The following is a 20,751-nucleotide window of genomic DNA, read 5'->3' on the forward strand; positions in this document are numbered from 1 at the left end:
AGTCCAGAACTTTATTTCATCACTGGACTCCCCGTAGACATCGCTGAATCGGCGTGTGTGACACCGATTCAGCGATGTCTTCACTGGTAACCAGGGTAAACATCGGGTAACTAAAGCAGAGCACAGCCACAGCGGTGAGTCACCGCTGTGTGACTCACCGCTGTGCTGTGCTTTCACTTTCACTTTACGGCCAGCAGTCAGTGCAGGAACCACACGGCAAGGGACAGACAGCTGAATGTAAGTATGTACTGTTTGTTTTTTTTACGCTGGTAACCAGGGTAAACATCGGGTTACTAAGCGCGGCCCTGCGCTTAGTTACCCGATGTTTACCCTGGTTACCGGGGACCTCGGGATCGTTGGTCGCTGGAGAGCTGTCTGTGTGACAGCTCTCCAGCGACCAAACAGCGACGCTGCAGCGATCCGGATCGTTGTCGGTATCGCTGCAGCGTCGCTAAGTGTGACGGTACCTTTAGAGTTGGAAGGGACCTCCAGGCTCAATGCAGGATTCACTAAATCATCTCAGGCAGATGTCTGTCCAGCCTCAGGGCAGATAAGTACGCCTGCAGACTATGTGGATGATGCAGGGACGTGTCATCCACATGAACCAAGAAGGAGGACACCTTCGCAAGAAGATGGGAGGTGCTGGACCAAGAAGAGCGACACCCCTCGGACTGGACCTCTCCACAGGTGAGTATAATAAAAACATATATTTTATTTTATTTTTTTTTATTTTTAAAAATATTTTCTCCTTTGCCTTATTGGGGGACACAGACCCTGGGTGTATGCTGCTGCCATTAGGAGGCTGACACTAAGTTGAAACAAAAAGTTAGCTCATCCTCTGCAGTATACACCCTCTTGCTCGCTCCCAGAGAACCACTTCTTGCTTAGTGTCCGTAGGGGGCACATGGATGGGTCTGCTATTCAGACCCAAAACTCCTTATTATTTTACTTTTTAATTTTGACTTTTTACTTTTTTAATTTTTATTTTTTCCATCGACGAATCCTTTCAATGTTCCAATCTCCCCGAACCTTCAACAGGCGAGCACGGAGAGTGTCGCCTCTCCGTATCCTCTCCTGCGACGTGGGATGCCAAGCCTGGGCTGATTCTTAGGGGCGACGGGTCCCTTTAATGATACTGAACTCCCCACACCTTCAACGGACGAGCACATGGAGTGTCGCCTCCACGTATCCTCTTCCACAGCCAGGCCTATTGCCGGACATTCAGCACTGTCCCATCCTAGGTGATTAACCCTTTGGACGTACAGAGTCCACCTCGTGGTGTCCGAGCAGCCCCCACTGCACCACCACTGTTAAAGCGGATGGTACAAGGAGGCGGACGGTCCCTCTCCACCTCCCTATAAAAGGGATGGTGGATTGAGGGTTATCCCCTCATCCCTGCACCGTCAAAGACAGCAGCGGCAGCAAGGGGACTTCAGCACCTGCCGCATACAGCTGGGTTATCTGCCATCTAGCAGCTTCTCCAGGTAAGTGCCGGGCCTGGGGGGCTCTGGACAGGCGGTCTGGGGCAACGCTGACAAGGGGGCTCATTCTGGCTGTGAGGGTGCACTGCTGGATCCCTTTTTCCATCGGCGCCGGCCGGTGCCAAAAAATGTAGCCTCCGGCTTTGGCCGATGTGTAGGCTGCATCCCGGAAGCCGCGCCCACACTCGCCTGAGACAGGAGCGCTCATTTTTCTCGCCAATCCCCCCCTACGCCCCCACACTCTACCCCTGGTAACACTCCCGCTGGCTGCAGAATTTTAGGCCCCGGCTTGGGCCTATTCATGGAAGTCATGAGGCTCCGCCCAATAAATTACATCACGGCTGTGGCTCCGCCCCCTTATTGGGCGCCTCTCGCTTTCTGCGAGACTTTACCGCCTCTGCAATTCCCGGTGGCCATCTTGGTCCACCCAGCCGGCTCACACAGGGGCGACGGCTTTGCATTACAGGGGCACAACGACTTTGCACAAGACCTGGCAGGCGACTCTTAGCGCAAAAACATAGCGCTAATTCAATGCGGACTCCAAGAACATCAGTACCCGGGTAAGGAAGCACTGCGCTCTTCCCTTCCAGTTTCCCCCTGTAGTATTTCCCAGTCTTAAAGGCGCCATGACACATTGTCACGGTCCAAGCTCCCAAAGGGTCTAAAAAAACTATTAGTCTTATTTAATTTGCAAAGCCCGCGACCTCAAACACGTTCAGGAGCCCTCCGCCGCCCCAATGCCAGTGTACCTAGTTCCCCTGAGTGGGCTGCGTAACTGAAGCAATCTATGGCTTTGCTGGCCAGAGATTGAATTCCTCCGTGATTCCTCTGTGGATCGGAGCATGAGCAGGTCTGATTTTAAATGGATCCTCTCCTACACGGAGAGGCTAGCAGGGGCTGCAAGTACTCTAGAAACGTACAGGCGTCTAGAAATTTGATCAGGGGTCCGTGAGCTCTGTTTCTCGCTCTCCCTCACCAGAGATTTGCAGAACAAGACTGAGTTTGAATTGGATGTTTTCCCGGTTCTGCAATCGCCAGTGTTCCAGAAAATGGGGAACTCTCTTATTGAAGCCGTCAATCAGACTCTAATGGTTGACGAGGATTCTGGTTCTGTCCCGTAACACACAATCCCTTCAAGAGGACTAATCACCCTCATACAGCGTTTACCATTCACCCGGTGGTCCGGTTTATACTTTTCCAGCGCTGAGAGCGACCTGATAAACGCTTAACAGGTCAGAAGCCTCTCGTGCGAGGTACCCCCTGTTTCAGCTAATCTTCGGAAAGATTGAGCTGAATCTCCTGCTGTGAACCCGCCAGTATTTTGTCCGCTATTTGGAATCCTATCCTTGCTGGATGGATCTTCACCCACCCACCGTCAGAGAATTGGACTCGCTCTGTCTTTGAGGCCTCGGGTTTAGCACTATCTATTGTTTGCCGCGGCGTGAGTAGCTAAAGCCATGGTCTCCTGGATGCCTCTTTGGATGCGGCCAGCTGCGCTGCACTATCAGCAGCAAATGCCATCACGTTCAGAAGGACATTATGGCTCAGTGAATAGAAAACTGACTGTGTGCAAAAAGTCTCTGACATCTCTTCCTTACTAGATTGGTTGTTTATTTAGAGTGAAGCTGGTTCAGCTTGTCTCTGATGCTACGGGAGGAAAGAGCAAATTTCCTCCGCAGCAAGGCTTAGACGTCATTTTTTTGGCATCAACAACAAATCCTTTTTCGGACACCACAGATTCACGCTAAGCTCAAAGGGTTTCTTCTCTAACCTGTTTGAAGTTCGGTCATTACTTTGGCTGCATGTCGTCCTGGGATCAAAATCCCACCATAGTTTCTCGGAGCTGCAGCACCCTTGGGCAACAGTCCTGGGTAAGTGCTCTGACCCTGAGGCCCCATTGGTTTTCCCTGCAAAGGATGCATGGGATTAACGTGTCATGGGGTATTCTGTGGTACAGCCTCATTTTGCTGGGGCTGGGATCTAGACTGCACTATACCCCCCGAGTGGGTTTCGTCGCTATCACAGGCCAGGGCGTCACTGGTCACAGCGATACAGTCCCTTCATGATCCTTCCCCTATCAGTCAGGGTCTTCACTAGCCTGTCTCGGATGATTCCTCCATCTCTAACGCAGCACGTTGATTCAGTGGTTAGGACTACAGCCTTGCAGCGCTGGAATCAGATCCCACCAAGGATCATGCAAACTCTCCAATAAAAGAGGGGTTTTTCTAGCATCCATCGACAACGGGATGCTTTCCTCCATATTCCGATTTTCCCCTGTCTAGACATTCCTGTTCTTCGCCATTCCCAAACAGCATTTTCAGTTCACACAGTGCTCTTGAAGGTCATGACGGCCGTTTCGTCCATCTTGCACTCTCCGGGCGTGATCGTTCTGCCCTACTAAGACGACTTTCTCATCAGGGGTCCGTCCTTCCAGGACTGCGCAAAGTGCCTTCGCATCAGTGGTGATACTCTTCCGCACCTGAGCTCGCTGATAAACGTATACAGGCTTTCCCTCATTCCAGCCCTTTTGAGAAATGACCCTGGATACCTTCGAGGGTTAGTGATTCTCTCTCAGGACAAGGTCTGAGCCCTTCAACAGGGAGCCCTCGCACTTAGCCACTCATCCCATCCTTCTATCCGGTTTGCCATGAGGGCACTGGGGAAAAATGCAGCAATTAAAGCGGTCTTTTTTCGTTCAGCTGCTTCTCCGTCCCCTGCAGCATGAACCCGTTCTCGATCGCCAGTGCCGCTTGCCCCGGTGGGTCAGGCAAACTCTCAAGTGGTGGACATTTGAGATTATCTCTCTTCCAAGGAAAAATTCTTTCTCCCGGTTTAATGGCTAGTGATGACTACCGATGCCATTCTCCTTGGCTGAGGAGTAGTCTTCGTCACCTCAGAGCTCAGGGGTGCTGGTCAACTCGGGAGAAGAGCCTTCCAATTAATGTCTGGGAAATCCAAGCAATCAGGATAGCCCTGCAGCAGTTCCATTATCTCCAGGCGGGTCACCCCATCCAAATTCAATCAGACAAAGCCATGGCTGTCGCATGTATCAATCATTAAAGGGGGTAACCCGCAGCAGGGTGGCCATGCACGAGGTAGCCCATATTCTCCGATGGGCAGAGAGGAACCTCTCAGTATTTTCAGCAGTCCATATCCCAGGCGTAAAAAAAACAAAAGAAAAAACTGGGCGGCAGTCTTTCATATCCGTCAAAGTCTCGCCTCAGGACAGTGGGAGGTCTTTCGACAGATATGTATTCGTTTAAGGACTCCAGACGTGGATCTGATGGCTTCAAGATTGAACGCCAAGGTTCTCCACTTCAGAGCTCGGTCTCGGGATCCTTAGACCGTCAAGGTGCATGCACGGGTCTCTCCTTAGCTTCACTTTCTTTAGTTCCGAGAGTCATCAGGAAGATCTAAGCGGAGGGGACTCCAGTAATCTTTGTTGTCCAGGTTTGGCCACACTGGGCGTGATATGCTGATCTACTGCAGATAGTCGCCGATGTCCCATGGCGACTGCGGGATCATCCAGATCTGCTCTGCCTTTGTCCGTTTTTGTCATGAGAACTCAGGGGCCCTATGTTTAATAGCTTGGCTGTTGAAGCCTACGAGCGATCTCTAGCTGGGTTCTCTCATCAGAGGTTTCCCATCATGATTAGCGTGTCAAGCCTGCATCGGCTAGCATCTATCGCACACCTGACCTGATAACCTTTTTTCGCATGGTGCAGGCACTGCGGACGTTCTCATGTCTTTGTTCCTACCATTTTGGGAATTTCTCCAGAATGGTCTGGAATCAGGTTTGGCGCTCAGCTCTTTCTCCCTCTCTCTCAAAGGCCAGATCTTGGCCTTATCTGTTTTATTCCAGCGCAGGATTACTTCCATTCTGTAAGTGAGCATTTTCTTTCAGGGAGTCTCCCATGCGGTATTCCCCTATGATATGCAGTTAGAGGCCTGGGACCTTATACTGGTCCTGGGTGCTCTTTAGCAGACGCCTTTCAAACCGTTGCAGGATGTCTCTGAAAGTCATTTTTTCCTGTCGCAGTGATGTCTATCAGACAAGTCTCTGAGCTAGCCACTGTGTCCGGTCGAGTTCCTTTCCTTTCATTGAATCGTCTACGTTCTCTGTTTTCCAAGGTGGTCTTGTCTTTCCACCTTTTTGTCCAGCACCAGTACATCAGGTGGAATGAGCTCCTCACACCCTGGACATAGTAAGGGCTCTCAGAAGGTGCATCTCGAAGACGGTGCCCTTCAGTAAGTCAGACGCCCTATTTGTGCTTCCTGAGGGTCTCAGGTAGGGTTTAGCCGCTTCAGGCCACAATACCAAATGGATTCACTTGGTTTTTCAGAAGTCCTACTGCGTCAGAGACAAACCTATCCCAGTGGGGGTTAAGGCACACTCTACTCAGTCGGGGGACGTTCTTTTTGTGTCATTCGGCTTCAGGCATCGGCAGAACAGGTCTGCAAGGCTGCAACTTGATACAACCTATGCTCTCAGACTTCTGCACATGCGGCCCCTTGCAGACGTATTCTGGAAGCGGCGGTAGTGCAACTTTAGTCAGTTGGTACATGGGGTTTGATCTGTGATGTGATTCCCCACCCAGGGACTGCTTTGGGACATCCCATGGTCTGTGTCCCCCAATGAGGTGAAGGAGAAATAGGGATTTTTGTGTACTCACCGTAAAATCCTTTTCTCCGAGCCAATCATTGGGGGACACAGCACCCACCCTCTTAATCTTTTGGCTTGCGCTTGTTTTTCTTTAATTTGATGTGTTGTACTTTGATATGATGATAATGATCTTCTACTGCTTTTGAACTGAACTGGTTCTCTGGGAGCCAGCATGAGGGTGTATACTGCAGAGGAGGAGCTAACTTTTTGTTTCAACTTAGGCTGCTGCCACTAGGAGGCTGACACTAACACCCAATGGTCTGTGTCCCCCAATGATTGGCTCGGAGAAAAGGATTTTACGGTGAGTACACAAAATCCCTATTTTAACCTCTTTCTCACATTGGGTGTAATAATACGTCCCTGTGCCCTGGGCCTTTTTAACCAGAGAAGGATTATTACGTCTAGGCTGTGTGTAAGCGCGCGATCGCCGCTGGGTGTTAGCGGATTCTGACAGCTGACACCTGGCACTTAGTGCCATTAGCGATTACGCACCGCCCACGGCACTTTAACCCCCTAAATGCAGAGATTGAAAGCGATGGCAGCATTCCTTGAGCTGGTAGAGGGATGACAGCCCCTCTGCCCTTGGATCCGAGACCCCACAGCGGGACTTGGGGTCTGGATCGTTGTTATGGTGACCCAATGTCGTCATGACATCGGGTCATCAGAACTAGGAAAGTTGCTGATCATGCGCAGTGCATGATCAGCAACTTTCTTTGTCAGTGCAGAGCTGACAGTTTGTACAGCATGAGGATGCTGCTGCATCCCCATGCTATACAATTGACCAGCCTGCAAAACATGATAGTCCCATAGTGGGACAGTGAAATTTATTTTTTAAATAATTTTAAAAGTATTTTTCAAAAAATAATAAAAAAATCAAAAGATATTGTACCCATAAATAAATATTTGTATGAAAAAAAAAATACACATATTTGGTATTGCAGTGACCGGAACGACCTGGCCTATAAAACTGTCCCACTAGTTAGCCCCTTTAGTGAACACCATAAAAAATATAAATAAAAAACAAGGCAGAAAACAATGCTTTATCATTATACCGCCGAACAAAATATGGAATAAACCACAATCAAACAGAAGGATATAAATAAACATGGTACCACTGAAAACGTCATCTTGTCCCGCAATAAACAAGCCACCATAAAGCTCCACCAGCGGAAAAATAAAAGTTCTAGCTCTAACAATAAAGCAATGCAAAAATAATAATTTTTTTATGTAAAATAGTTTTTGTGTAAAAGCGCCAATAAATAAAAATATATAAATGAGGTATCGCTGTAATCGTACTGACCCGAAGAATAAAACTGCCTTATCAATTTTACCACACGCGGAATTACATAACCTGGTCAAAAGTTCACATACCCTGTTGATTCTGGCCTGATAACATGCACAGAAGTTGACACAAATGGGTTTGAATGGCTACTAAAGGTAACATCCTCACCTGTGACTTGTTTGCTTGTAATCAGGGTGTGTGCATAAAAGCTGAGTGAGTTTCTGGATCCAGACAGACTCTTGCATCTTTCATCCTGCCGCCGATGTTTCTGGATTATAAGTCATGGGGAAAGCAAAAGAATTGTCAACGGATCTACGGGAAAAGGTAGTTGAACTGTATAAAACAGGAAAGGGATACAAAAAGATATCCAAGGAATTGATAATGCCAGTCAGCAACATTCAAACTGTGACTAACAAATGGAAAATCAGGGGCTCTGTGAAAACAAAACCATGGTCAGGTAGACCAACAAAAATGTCATCCACAACTGCCAGGAAGATTGTTTGGGATGCAAAGAAGAACCCACAAATAACATCAGCTGAAATACTGGAGTCTCTGAAAACTAGCAGTGTGGCAGTTTCAAGATGCACGATATTTGAAGAAAAATGGGCTGCATAATCGAGTCGCCAGAAGAAAGCCATTACTGTGCAAATGCCACAAAGTATCTCGCCTACAGTATGCAAAACAGCACATAGACAAGCCTGAACTTTTTGGCCACAACCATAAACGTTACATTTGGAGAACGGTCAACAAAGTTGAAGGAAAGATGAATGCAGCACATTATCAGCAAATATTGGTAAATTTGCACTTATCAGCCCAGGAGCTGCACATGGGACGTTCTTGGACGTTCCAACATTTGACTTTGAATGTAAAATTTCCTGGAATCATTAGTAAACGTCATGTCCCGTTTGATGAGCCCCTGATGAACCTAAACAGTGGAAACCCTCAAGTGACCCCATTTTGGAAACTAGACACCTTAAAGAATGTATTTAGATGGGTGGTGAGCACCTTGAACCCCCAGGTGCTCACAGAAGTTTATAATGTTGAGCCGTGAAAATGATAAAATCACAGAGCCCGATTTTCCATTTGTTAATCACAGTTTGAACGCTACTGACTGGCATTATCAATTCCTTGGATGTATTTTTGTGTCCCTTTCATTTTATATAGGTCATCTACCATTTACCGTAGATCCGTTGACAATTCTTTTGCTTTCCCCATGAATCACAATCCAGAAACGTCAGAGGTTGGATGAAAGATGCAAGAGTCTGTCTGGATTCCAGAAACTCACTCAGCTTTTATGCGCACACACACTGATTACAAGCAAACAGGTCACAGGTGAGGATGTTTCCTTTAGTAGGCATTCAAACCCATTTGTGTCAACTTGTGCATGTTATCAGGCCAGAATCACCAGGGTATGTGAACTTTTGGCCAGGGTCATTTGGATGTTTTGGGTTGTCATTATGATTTAAAAAGAGAAAACACAGTAGTTTGACAATAAATGGCTTCACCCATCGACTAACTATGAGTGGAGAAAAATTTTTGGTGTTATCATTCATATTCTCTGAAAAAAGGCCAAGAAAGACAAATTTTTTTGCCTGCGGTATGTAAACTTTTGAGCACAATTGTATACCTGGATGGGCTCATTATACCAGAAATGAGGCACATATATTCGAGGATGGGACACATATATACCTGGATGTGGCACATATATGTCAGGAAAGGACACATTATAGCATGATGGGGCACATTATAGCATGATGAGGCACATTATAGCAGGATGGGGCACGTTCTAGCAGGATGGGGCACGTTCTAGCAGGATGGGGCACGTTCTAGCAGGATGGGGCACGTTTTAGCAGGATGGGACACTTTTTAGCAGGATGGGGCACGTCCTTGCAGGATGGGGCACGTCCTAGCAGGATGGGGCACGTCCTAGCAGGATGGGGCACGTTCTAACAGGATGGGGCACATGTATAACAGGACGGGGGACATGTATAGCAGGACAGGGGGATAGCAAGTAATGGTAAACTGACTGAAAGGAGAACTAGTCTGAACTGGTGCATAACCAAAAACATCTTACATAGCAAATTCATGAATGGCTGCACTCAATTGTACTAAAGCAAGGGAATGTGTGATACATGAAATGTGAATAGCATAATGGCTTGTGAAATGTATGAAAAAACACATGAGATGCTTAGCACAAAATTTGGCCAAAAAAGTGAGATCATCCACCAACGTCAAGGTAATCTCATGGATTGGATGGGTCCCTGACCTGACTGCCTAGTGTGAACACTTACCTCTGGCTAATATCATGGTAAAGCCTGCATTTATAGGAAGGTCGGAACCAAATGTGTTTGGATGTAATTAAAATCACCGCATGGTGAAGGGCGGGGCGTTCAAGTCAGAAAAAATAGTACATAGCAAGTAATGGTAAACTGACTGAACAGGCTTTACCATGATATTAGCCAGAGGTAAGAACAGAATGCTATAAATAACGAGAATCCAATAAGTAAGAGATGTTGCTGTACATAACAAGAGAGGGAACTATGTAATAAGGGACAACAATACACATAACGAGTAGAGGCTATGATAGATATAAAATATTTACCGGTACACACAATCTTGGCTGCCATTAAAGCATTTCTTGCCCAAGGGCCCCAAGCGGTCCATGTTCGCCTCTGTACTGCACTTTATCTCCCATTCACTTCTTACAGACAGGTCATCAGTAGTTTAGATGTACAAAAAGTAAATGCCAGCTCACCTGCTTGCAGCTCAATTAAAATAAACAGGAGCACAGAAAACGTCCTGATGTAGACGTGAAGCATGCAATAGAAAAAACAATGGTTTCCAGCTCCAATAAAACATGAATTTATTTGTTTTTATTAGAGCTGAAAATCGTCATTTTTCTATCAATAGTTTAGTCTTACACAACCCCATTAGTTCAGAACCTGCTTCATCTGCAGGATGGGCAATTATAATATGTATAGGGGTCTGTAGAGTCTCTGCCAATGGCAAAAGTCATTCTGTGTCTGATGTTTTGTTGCAGTGAGAGACAAGGCTACTTTCACTCCAGCGTCGGTACGGGGCCATTGCCATGCGTCGGCCCGACGCAAACTGCGAAAATAATGAACAACGGGGGCAGCGGATGCAGTTTTACAACGCATCCGCTTCCCCATTGTAATGTCCGGGGAGGAGGGGGCGGAGTTTCGGCCGCGCATGCGCGGTCGGAAATGGCGGACTCGACAGACAAAAAAACGTTACATGTAACGTTTTTTGTGCCGACGGTGCACCAAAACATGATGCATCCGTCGCACGACGGATTCGACGTGTGGCCATGCGTCGCTAGTGCAAGTCTATGGAGAAAAAAAAGGCATCCTGCAAGCACATTTGCAGGATGCGTTTTTTCTCCAAAACGACGCATTGCGACGTACAGCAAACAACGCTAGTGTGAAAGTAGCCTAAGCTGCTTCTAGAAGGGTCTGATAGCGGTTTTTGGCCCCCTTGAAGTAAACAAACATGCTAGACTCAGGATACAAAGATATTTTAGCAGCACAACAAATAAAGTTATGCTGGTGAACCACCACACGCTCAAAATTGCTTAATAGTGTCTGTCATTTTCAACCAAAAAGTCTTTGACCATTATAGTGTTAATGTATCAGGAATGACTTGCATAAGATTGTGCAGAAAACTGAGTCATTGTGGTAGTCATGTCACTAAATGTGCAGTTTCCTAGGTAGCATTGCTTTGTAAGGATCAAGAAACTCAGACGTGGTTAACAGTAAACCTCCTTGGCATTGATTTGCCAGTAAAGATGAAAAGATCCTCACTCGCTTTACTGTACTTATAGGCAGTGTGTCAACTCTAAGATCCATGTCAAAGTAAGTTCATATCCTTCTAAGGGACGGGGTGCTCATTCCTAGTTATCATAATTATCAGTAGAAGCAAAATTGTATTTACCCCCAGATCGTGCCTTTGTCGATGTGTACAGCTGAGGCCGATCCACGTGGCAATCAGTGAGGGTCCTGGGGAGGAGACCCTTACCAGTCAATGATAGATCCTGTATAGGGCGCGACCAGTTAGTGAAGCGTGGACTGCGTCTGTCGCTGATTGTTCGCGGCCGTCCGGGGCTGACCAATCAGTGAAGCCAGGGCCGGCTCCAGGTTTTTGAGGGCCCTGGGCGAAAGAGTCTCACAGCCCACAAAGCATATAACACAGCCCACGTAGTATATAACACAGCCCACGTAGTATATAGCACAGCCATGTAGTATATAACACAGCCACGTAGTATATAGCACAGCCACGTAGTATATAGCACAGCCACGTAGTATACAGCACAGCCCACGCAGTATACAACACAGCCCACGCAGTATACAACACAGCCCACGCAGTATATAACACAGCCCACGCAGTATATAACACAGCCCACGCAGTATATAACACAGCCCACGCAGTATATAACACAGCCCACGCAGTATATAACACAGCCCACGCAGTATATAACACAGCCCACGCAGTATATAACACAGCCCACGCAGTATATAACACAGCCCACGCAGTATATAACACAGCCCACGCAGTATATAACACAGCCCACGCAGTATATAACACAGCCCACGCAGTATATAGCAATGTGGGCACCATATCCCTGTTAAAAAAAAAAAAAAAAAAAATTAAAATGAAAAATAGTTATATACTCACCTTCCAGCGTCCCCCGGATCCAGCCCAGGCCTTTAGCGATGCTCCTCGTGACGCTCCGTTCCCAGTAATGCCTTGCAGCAATAACCCGTGATGATGTAGAGGTCTCGCGAGACCGCTACGTCATCTGGGGTCATTGCCGCAATGCATTCTTGGGACCGGAGCGTCGCGAGGAGCGGGAAAGGCTGCTGTGGACGCCGGAATGTGAGAATATAATGATTTTTTTTTTTTTTTTTTTAACATATGTTTTTACTATTGATGCTGCATAGGCATCAATAGTAAAAAGTTGGTCACACGTACAGGGTTAATGGCAGCGTTAACGGACTGCGTTACACCGCGTTATGGACCTTAGTCAATTATGTATATACTAGATCAGGGGTCCCCAACCTGTAGCTCGGGAGCCACATGTGGCTCGCGGTCCCATGAATTGTGGCTCGCGGATGTCTGTCAGCTTGGTGCATTAGCTCCAGTTCTAGAAAACAGGTATGAAGAGCACATCTGAAAATGGTGAATTTTGTGAGCAGCCCTGCACAGAAGAGCAGATCTGGATTTACATATACTGGTCTTAGGGGTTTTGAGAAAATTTAAGTATGGTACACTGGAGACAAGATGACACCACTCGTCAGAGGAGATGTTTGAAGCTGGATGTGACAGTGTCTTGGGAGTGCTTTATAGGAGAATACTGAGTGGGGGTATTGTAGGAACCCCTGGATCTTAGTATACTGCTTTGGGGTGATTGATTTTTGTGGAAAAGCTTTGGTTACTATTATGCCTGTAATGGGGGCTTTGGTTGCCACTATTGTGAGGGGGCGGGAGCTGAATGTGGCTCGCGACCCTCTCTCAAGGCTGGATGTGGCTCGGGGCCCTCTGTCAGAGCTGAATGTGGCTCTCCAGGTCAGAAACGTTGGGGACCACTGTACTAGATGGTGGCCCGATTCTAACGCATCGGGTATTCTAGAATATGCATGTCCACGTAGTATATTGCACAGCCCACGTAGTATATTGCCCAGCCACGTAGTATATTGCCCAGCCACGTAGTATATTGCCCAGTTACGTAGTATATTGCCCAGTGACGTAGTATACAGCAGGGGTGTCAAACTGCATTCCTCGAGGGCCGCAAACCATGCGCGTTTTCAAGATTTCCTTTGCTTTGCACAAGGTGCTGTAATCGTTGTGTGTAGGTGATTAAATTATCACCTGTGCAGTACAAGGAAATCCTGAAACATGACCTGTTTGCAGCCCTTGAGGATTGCAGTTTGACACCCCTGGTATACAGCACAGAGCCATGTAGTATATTGGTCAGTCACGTAAAATATTGCCCAGCCACGTATGTCACAGGTTAAAAAATAAACATATACTCACCTTCCGAGGGCCCCTTGTAGTTCGGTCACATGACCGTGACGTCATGGCAGGTCATTCTCACGCAGGACCTGTGATGACGTTGCGGTCACATGACCGTGACGTCATGACAGGTCCTTGTCCCATACCATTCTTCGCATCGGAACCTGCCGGAGGTCACCGGAGCGTCGCGAAAGGTGAGTATATAATGATTTGTTATTTTTTAAATTATTTTTAACATTAGATGTTTTTACTATTGACTCTGCATAGGCAGCATCAATAGTAAAAACTTGGTCACACAGGGTTAATAGCGGCGGTAACGGAGTGAGTTACCCGCGGCATAACGCGGTCCGTTACCGCTGGCATTAACCCTGTGTGAGCGGTGACTGAGGGGAGTATGGAGCGGGCGCCGACTGCAGGGGAGTAGGGAGGGACTAATCGGTCTGTGGCCATCGCTGATTGGTCGCGGCAGCCATGACAGGTAGCTGGCGAGACCAATCAGCGACTTGGATTCCATGGCAGACAGAGGCCGCGACCAATGAATATCCGTGAAAGACAGAAGGACAGAAAGATGGAAGTGACCCTTAGACAATTATATAGTAGATAGATGCGCCAGAGATACACTAACCATAGATCTATTACCTCCCTACTATCCACCAGTGCATTAAAATTAGTGCCATTGACTCGTCCTCCTCTTTGCAGGACCAGGTAAGTTTTAGTGGAGAATGTTGTCCTATTTTCTGTCGTCTAAATTTGGAGTGGTTTTTATACTAATGAAAAATACGGTGTGTATATATATAAATTTTCTTTGGACAGTAGACTTCAGTGCTTAAAGGTGTTTTCATTACTATTTGACCCCTTTTATATGTCCTAATTCCACCCCATCAGTGACTTCTTCTTGTCATTCTATCTGATTCTGATTCAGTTAATAACTATGCAGGTCACAAAAAGCAGGCTTTTTTTTACATAAATAGTACCAGAGTTCTGGAGCTTTTCCTTTATATATCTGCTTCCTGAAGTTAAACTGTAGTCACAGATCACATAGTTGCTGTTATGGATCTGACCTAATAAGCAGCCAAGGAACATGATCTATTAAACAAATTGCATTTAACCTTACTCTGGAGATAGTGACTTGCATATTATTTTTTTTAGCTTGCTTTAATTGTTATATAATGCCCTCAGCACCAGGTACCCTGTCTAAAAAGTAACCCATAATGCAGTCCCCTTAAAGAGCACACTCATCAAATCTTTTATCATCAATATATCATAGTCCTCATATAGCTCTGTGTACTTACAATTGCTCATTGTGTCCTGTTGTCCAGCTAATTCTTCTCTTCTCTGCTCAATGTGGAAACAGGAAGTCTCTTTTCCCTGCATTTATCATTCCTCTGGTCAGCTCCAGCCCCCCCCAGTAACTTTTGCAGTGACTCAGGACTCACACAGGGAAAATTGACTTCCTGTTTCGACATACAGTTTAACCCCTTCATGACCGCCAATACGTCTTTTTACTGACGTGAGATATAAGAGAATAGCCTCCCCATACAGGTGACAATCCAGCAGCTGTCGGCTATAGCTGACAACTTGTTTGCACCGTCCATATCTGTTTAACCCCTTAGATGCTGCAGTCAAGTGACTACATTATATAAATGGTTAACAGAGTGTGGGGGCTTCCTATTTAACACCCAGAGATCATGATTTTCTGGCCCTGATGTTTGCCATGGCAATTTGCCGCCTTAGAGTCTGCCGGCTACAGTGGTCTGCTTAGAAGTTAGCAATCACAGTTTTTAATATGTCGAAAGGTGCAGTTTTTAAAATGGTATCACTTTGGGGGTTTTTCCAATATATAGGACAAAGTCACTTCAAACCTGGGTAGATCCCTAAAATAAATGAATGTTGTAAATTTCCATGAAAAAGTACTGCTACATTTTTAAACCTCTTAAAACGCTAACAAAATAAAACAACATTTTACAAACGGTGCTGATGTAAAGCCGACATGTGGGAAATGGTATTTATTAATGTTTCTCTGGTATGAATATCTGGATTAAAGGGATAATCATTCAAAGTTTGAAAATTGCACATTTTTTTTATACATTTTTGACAATTTTTTTTTAGAAATAAACTCAAAACATATTGACCTAAATTTACCATTATTATAAATTATAAAAAGCGATCAAAAAATGTCACGTGCCCGAAAATGTTACCAATAAAAACGTTAACTCGTCCCGCAAAAAACAAGACCTCACATGACTCTGTGGACTCAAATATGGAAAAATTATAGCTCTCAAAATGTGGTAGCTCAAAAAATATTTTTTGCAATAAAAAGCGTCTTTCAGTGTGTGACGGCTGCCAATCCGAAAAATCCGCTAAATAACCCGCTATAAAAGTAAATCAAACCCCCCTTCATCACTCCCTTAGTTAGGGAAAAATAAAAAAATTGTGCTGATGTAAAGTAGACATGTGGGAAATGTTACTTATTAAGTATTTTGTGTGACATATCTTTATGATTTTGGAAGTGCATTTGAACAGCAAGGTGGATTGCTGTTGAGGGGAACTAGGGAAAAAAAAAATCTATAAATCTTCAGCATAGTGAGTGTGAGCGAGCTGAGTGTGACCAAGAGCGTAAGGGTACTTTCACACTAGCGTTTTTTTTAATCCGTCACAATGCGTCGTTTTGCAAAAAAAACGCATCCTGCAAAAGTGCTTGCAGGATACGTTTTTTCCCCATAGACTTGTATTGACGACGCATTTGCGACGGATTGCCACACTTCGCATCCGTCTTGCAACGGATGCGTCGTGCTTTGGCGGACCGTCAGGAGCAAAAAACGCTACATGTAACGTTTTTTCTCCTGACGGACCGCTTTTTCCGACTGCGCATGCGCGGCCGGAACTCCGCCCCCACCTCCCTGCACCTTACAATGGGGCAGCGGATGCGCCGGAAAAATGCATCCGCTGCACCCATTGTGCAATGCAGCAAACGCTAGCTTTGGAATCTCTCCCCGACGCATTGCGACGGGGAGATTGCGAAGCTAGTGTGAAAGAAGCCAGAGTGTGGACGGCGGTAAGTGTGACTTGTGATTCAGTGAAGAGGTATTTGGAAAGCCTTTAACAAATACCTGTGTGAATTGGGTGAGTTGCTGAATTGGGAGTAGCTATATTCATAAGGGGTTAACCTAGGGTGGGGGCTCATAGTTAAGGGTTTATAAGGGGCAGCTGTTGGGGGCTCAAGTCCTTTTTGGAAGTGCATTTGAACAGCAAGGTGGATTGCTGTTGAGGGGAACTAGAGAAAAAAAAATTCTATAAATCTTCAGCATAGCAAGTGTGAGCGAGCGGAGTGTGACCAGAGCGTAAGTGTGGACGGCGGTAAGTGTGACTTGTGATTCAGTGACTTTGGAGTCAGGGAGTTTCCAAGGGAGGAATTACTGAATTGCTGTCTGTTTTGTATTAATACTTTGTATTTATTTATTTATTTTTTTATTATTTAACTTTTCTGTCTGGTGCAATCCCCATTAGGAAATGTGCTCCACTCTTGTTAATGGCTACAGGCTCTACGCTAGGGATGGACTGCACCTCAATGGGGAAGGTGCAGCTGTGCTGGGGGAGAAAATGGCTAGAAGGTTGGAGGATTGTTTAAACTAGGGATTGGGGGGGAGGGTATTCAATTTATAGGAGGGGAAGATAGTGCAGACAGAGACCTGGGCACAAATAAGGAAGTTGGGGGTGGCGGTGGCATGGGGGGTGGGGTTAGAACACTTAATAATTTAAGAAAGAGTAGAGGTACAGAGAGGAACATCAAGTGCATGTATACTAATGCCAGAAGCCTCGCCAACAAAATGGACGAATTAGAACTAATGTTGTTGGAGCATAATTATGACATGGTGGGGATATCTGAAACGTGGCTGGATGAGAGCCATGACTGGGCTGTTAACTTGCAGGGCTATAGCCTGTTCAGAAATGACCGTACAGATAAACGAGGGGGTGGGGTGTGTCTATATGTAAAATCGTCCTTAAAACCCATCCGGCGTGATAATATAGGTGAATTTAATGAAAATGTAGAATCCCTGTGGGTGGAGATAAGGGGAGGGGGAAAAAATAATAAATTACTGATAGGGGTTTGTTATAAATCTCCAAAAATAATGGAAGCAATGGAGAATATCCTTGTAAAGCAAATAGATGAAGCTGCGACTCAAGGAGAAGTCATTATTATGGGGGACTTCAACGAGCCTGAAATAGATTGGGGAACAGAAACCTGCAGTTCCAGCAAAGGTAATCGGTTTTTGACAACTATGAGAGACAATTACCTTTCACAACTGGTTCAGGACCCAACAAGAAGGGGGCACTGCTAGACCTAATATTAACCAACAGGCCAGACCGCATAGCAAATATAAGGGTTGGGGGTTACTTGGGAAGTAGCGATCACAAAATAATAAGTTTTCATGTATCCTTTAAAAAGATGTGTAATAGAGGGGTTACAAGGACACTAAACTTCAGGAGGGCAAATTTCCAACGGATGAGAGAGGATCTTGGTGCAATTAAATGGGATGATATCCTGAGACACGGGGGGCGTGACCGGATGTGGAGCTGAACGGACATTCCTGTTCTTCGCCATTCCCAAACAGCATTTTCAGTTCACACAGTGCTCTTGAAGGTCATGACGGCCGTTTCGTCCATCTTGCACTCTCCGGGCGTGATCGTTCTGCCCTACTAAGACGACTTTCTCATCAGGGGTCCGTCCTTCCAGGACTGCGCAAAGTGCCTTCGCATCAGTGGTGATACTCTTCCGCACCTGAGCTCGCTGATAAACGTATACAGGCTTTCCCTCATTCCAGCCCTTTTGAGAAATGACCCTGGATACCTTCGAGGGTTAGTGATTCTCTCTCAGGACAAGGTCTGAGCCCTTCAACAGGGAGCCCTCGCACTTAGCCACTCATCCCATCCTTCTATCCGGTTTGCCATGAGGGCACTGGGGAAAAATGCAGCAATTAAAGCGGTCTTTTTTCGTTCAGCTGCTTCTCCGTCCCCTGCAGCATGAACCCGTTCTCGATCGCCAGTGCCGCTTGCCCCGGTGGGTCAGGCAAACTCTCAAGTGGTGGACATTTGAGATTATCTCTCTTCCAAGGAAAAATTCTTTCTCCCGGTTTAATGGCTAGTGATGACTACCGATGCCATTCTCCTTGGCTGAGGAGTAGTCTTCGTCACCTCAGAGCTCAGGGGTGCTGGTCAACTCGGGAGAAGAGCCTTCCAATTAATGTCTGGGAAATCCAAGCAATCAGGATAGCCCTGCAGCAGTTCCATTATCTCCAGGCGGGTCACCCCATCCAAATTCAATCAGACAAAGCCATGGCTGTCGCATGTATCAATCATTAAAGGGGGTAACCCGCAGCAGGGTGGCCATGCACGAGGTAGCCCATATTCTCCGATGGGCAGAGAGGAACCTCTCAGTATTTTCAGCAGTCCATATCCCAGGCGTAAAAAAAACAAAAGAAAAAACTGGGCGGCAGTCTTTCATATCCGTCAAAGTCTCGCCTCAGGACAGTGGGAGGTCTTTCGACAGATATGTATTCGTTTAAGGACTCCAGACGTGGATCTGATGGCTTCAAGATTGAACGCCAAGGTTCTCCACTTCAGAGCTCGGTCTCGGGATCCTTAGACCGTCAAGGTGCATGCACGGGTCTCTCCTTAGCTTCACTTTCTTTAGTTCCGAGAGTCATCAGGAAGATCTAAGCGGAGGGGACTCCAGTAATCTTTGTTGTCCAGGTTTGGCCACACTGGGCGTGATATGCTGATCTACTGCAGATAGTCGCCGATGTCCCATGGCGACTGCGGGATCATCCAGATCTGCTCTGCCTTTGTCCGTTTTTGTCATGAGAACTCAGGGGCCCTATGTTTAATAGCTTGGCTGTTGAAGCCTACGAGCGATCTCTAGCTGGGTTCTCTCATCAGAGGTTTCCCATCATGATTAGCGTGTCAAGCCTGCATCGGCTAGCATCTATCGCACACCTGACCTGATAACCTTTTTTCGCATGGTGCAGGCACTGCGGACGTTCTCATGTCTTTGTTCCTACCATTTTGGGAATTTCTCCAGAATGGTCTGGAATCAGGTTTGGCGCTCAGCTCTTTCTCCCTCTCTCTCAAAGGCCAGATCTTGGCCTTATCTGTTTTATTCCAGCGCAGGATTACTTCCATTCTGTAAGTGAGCATTTTCTTTCAGGGAGTCTCCCATGCGGTATTCCCCTATGATATGCAGTTAGAGGCCTGGGACCTTATACTGGTCCTGGGTGCTCTTTAGCAGACGCCTTTCAAACCGTTGCAGGATGTCTCTGAAAGTCATTTTTTCCTGTCGCAGTGATGTCTATCAGACAAGTCTCTGAGCTAGCCACTGTGTCCGGTCGAGTTCCTTTCCTTTCATTGAATCGTCTACGTTCTCTGTTTTCCAAGGTGGTCTTGTCTTTCCACCTTTTTGTCCAGCACCAGTACATCAGGTGGAATGAGCTCCTCACACCCTGGACATAGTAAGGGCTCTCAGAAGGTGCATCTCGAAGACGGTGCCCTTCAGTAAGTCAGACGCCCTATTTGTGCTTCCTGAGGGTCTCAGGTAGGGTTTAGCCGCTTCAGGCCACAATACCAAATGGATTCACTTGGTTTTTCAGAAGTCCTACTGCGTCAGAGACAAACCTATCCCAGTGGGGGTTAAGGCACACTCTACTCAGTCGGGGGACGTTCTTTTTGTGTCATTCGGCTTCAGGCATCGGCAGAACAGGTCTGCAAGGCTGCAACTTGATACAACCTATGCTCTCAGACTTCTGCACATGCGGCCCCTTGCAGACGTATTCTGGAAGCGGCGGTAGTGCAACTTTAGTCAGTTGGTACATGGGGTTTGATCTGTGATGTGATTCCCCACCCAGGGACTGCTTTGGGACATCCCATGGTCTGTGTCCCCCAATGAGGTGAAGGAGAAATAGGGATTTTTGTGTACTCACCGTAAAATCCTTTTCTCCGAGCCAATCATTGGGGGACACAGCACCCACCCTCTTAATCTTTTGGCTTGCGCTTGTTTTTCTTTAATTTGATGTGTTGTACTTTGATATGATGATAATGATCTTCTACTGCTTTTGAACTGAACTGGTTCTCTGGGAGCCAGCATGAGGGTGTATACTGCAGAGGAGGAGCTAACTTTTTGTTTCAACTTAGGCTGCTGCCACTAGGAGGCTGACACTAACACCCAATGGTCTGTGTCCCCCAATGATTGGCTCGGAGAAAAGGATTTTACGGTGAGTACACAAAATCCCTATTTTAACCTC

At 46.4% G+C, this 20,751-nt stretch overlaps 1 protein-coding gene across 2 annotated transcripts in view; it reads left to right on the plus strand.

Annotated features, from left to right (window-relative positions):
* Positions 1 to 20,751, plus strand: part of CIT (citron rho-interacting serine/threonine kinase) — a 254,862-nt gene that overhangs the window by 41,637 nt on the left and 192,474 nt on the right. The gene's annotated exons all lie outside the window — the stretch shown is intronic.

Source organism: Ranitomeya imitator, chromosome 1 (assembly GCF_032444005.1).
Source record: "Ranitomeya imitator isolate aRanImi1 chromosome 1, aRanImi1.pri, whole genome shotgun sequence".
NCBI lineage: Eukaryota > Metazoa > Chordata > Amphibia > Anura > Dendrobatidae > Ranitomeya > Ranitomeya imitator.